Source organism: Belonocnema kinseyi, chromosome 7 (genome assembly GCF_010883055.1).
Source record: "Belonocnema kinseyi isolate 2016_QV_RU_SX_M_011 chromosome 7, B_treatae_v1, whole genome shotgun sequence".
NCBI lineage: Eukaryota > Metazoa > Arthropoda > Insecta > Hymenoptera > Cynipidae > Belonocnema > Belonocnema kinseyi.
Window position 1 is genome coordinate 136,874,442 of NC_046663.1, and position 2,837 is coordinate 136,877,278.

The window sequence follows — 2,837 nt, forward strand, 5'->3', positions numbered from 1 at the left end:
ATACATAAACTTTTTTTCTAACTATGTCATTTAGCTTAAATAATTATGTTTGCAATCTTGTGGACACATTTTTCAAACTATCACATGAATATTTTCATCAGTCAAACATCAATTTTATTAAAGCTATTCTGTAAATTAATAATAAACCAAAATAATGTATTAAAACACAACAAAATTAGGAAAAGATTATTTAAAAAATTTTCAACTTACTGATGTATTATATGGCAGATTACTTTCCACTAGAACCAAAGAACGTCATGATAACTTTAGACGGAATCCAATGAACCATACAATTATTGCGAAACATCAGGTTGAAACAGGTCATCAGTTTGATTAGAAACGTGTCTTGGTTTTACCGTATAAGCCTTATGAAAGTAAGGGGGTCGTCTAGTGTGTCAGATAAAGAAAAATCTATTTGTTCATAAATCACGTCTAAAACATGTATACAAGACGTGGGTGAAAGGATTTTTCGCGATTTGAAGTGGTTGAAAAGTTACTCGCGCAAACAGAAGCAGGTATACAAAGCGTGCATCGACACAGGGATCATCCATATACTACGTAAGACGTTTTCTTTTGTTTATATCGTTGTGTCCTTCTCAACTTCACAGCAATTTTATGTTCGTCTTTATTCAAACAAAAGGAAAACGTCTTGCGTAATATATCTAGTCTATGGTCCAGGCATAGCAGATTGATGGTGAGGCAATTTTTATTATGAATTATATACAACAACTTTGAAACGTGTTTTTCTCAAAACGCTATTTTTTTAAACTGCTGCCATGATATCTCGAAAACTATTGATTGTTTCTGCTCAAATTGATACAGCATGTTTAGCACCTCTTCTTTTATATATGTTCTTGTTGAGTGTGTACCTCCGAAAATATTCTGTGTAATGACTTCAAAAATTTCCCAAGTTTGTTTAAATGTATTAAAAAATATGTGAAACATAATAATTATTTTGTTCTAACAGTTTTTCCAAAAAAAATCCAAAAATAGCATTAGACAACAGCCGTCATACCAGAAGACCCCCTTAACAGATTTGTAGCACATATTTTCTTTATTACGAGAGAGAGTGATAATTGCTTAAACATAATAATTTATTTAACTAATTTTAGACCATTATAATTTCTTAGTCCATTATTGTTTATTTTTAATCTATCTGTCATTACTTATTTATTGATGGACTTTATTACCTTTACCATGATTAAATTTAAAAAATCAACAATACAGGTAAGGGATTTCCTAATTTTATATTATATTATTATATTATATATAAAACTATAAATTTTTCTCTACATGACTTACTTATTTCTATATTTATATTTAAGGAAACAAATTTTTGTTAAAAAGTCATGAACTTCTAGTTACGGGTAGAATACGAAAAAAATTTGAAATGTTTTTTTAGAACATCTCCTAGAAATTAAGGAGAAATAGAAAAATTAATTCTTATCTTTGAAATGTATGACTTTTAAATTTGACAACCGTTGAGGTTAAAACATTTGGTTTGACTTTTAATCATAGTTTATATTGACTTTGAAATTAACGTCCATTCGGATTTACTTTCTGCGTTTAATAATTCCATTACTGTTAATGATTGTAGATTTCATTTAGGTCAAAGTTGTCGAGAAAAATTTAAGAATCCAGTAATACAGAGAAAGACGAAAAATCAAAAATAGGTTCTTTTTTGAAAAACTTTTTTTTTCTCGCTTTTTCAATTCCGTCTAACGTAGTGAACTATATTAATGCAGATCAAAAAGCCTCACCGCCGACCTCTACTGATTCAAATTCACGAGAGCGACCACCTTAAATCTATGCTTAATTTTCTCAAAAAATAACACTATGAACAAACGCTTTTTAGTCTTACCACTTTAAATTGAACGCTATGTTTAGAAATGCTATGCCAAACGTTTATAATTTGGTCCAAGCTTTGCTATAAGACCAAACGGGAGCTCACATAAAAATGAAAGGCATTGCAAGGAGTTAAGAAATTATAAAAAAAAGTACAATCTCTTATTGATGAAATCTTAATGTAAAAAATCGATTTCGTGATTAGATTAGAGTTAATTCGTACAGTTTCGCGCACTTTTTTACCAGTATATATACATAGAGTTATTAAACACATATAAAATATTTTTATTTCGAGGACTATCTGTAGCTATTTGAAGCATTAAGTGGAGAAGGAAAATAAGTTAAAGTACCTGGCACTAAAAAGTCCTAGTCCGCAACTCGACAATTGCTCCCCGTTGATTTAAACAATAACCCGCAAATCAAGTGCACCGATAGACGAGGCCGAGTAAGGAACAATATGTTATATGCCGAGACAGCTTAAGTGTTATCTAAAAATTATTTCCCAGTAATTCATAAAATTTTTGTCATTATTTATGAAAAGAAGTATAATGAACCAACACCTTTAGTAAGCTCAGAAGTTCTCAAGATAAGCTACGAGGGTGGATTGATAAGTTTCCGGCCTGACCAAGAAAAACAACGTTTTTAAGAATTTTTTTTTTTATTTCTCAACATAATCTCCTCCAAGGCTGATACATTTCTCATAGCGATGTTCTAGTCTAGTAATGCCATCTTTATAAAATGATTCGTCAAGCTCCTCAAAATACCCATTTACAGCTTCGATTACTTCTTCATTGTCCGCAAATCTCTTACCGCCAAGCCATTTTTTGAGATTAGGAAACAGAAAATAGTCACTCGGGGCTAGATCTGGAGAGTAGGGAGGGTGCGGCATAAATTCAAACTTCAGATCGTTGATTTTAGCCATCGCAACGAATGACTTGTTTTGGTCCACTCTTAGCAAACGCGGCACCCATCTTGCGCAGAGCTTTTCCATA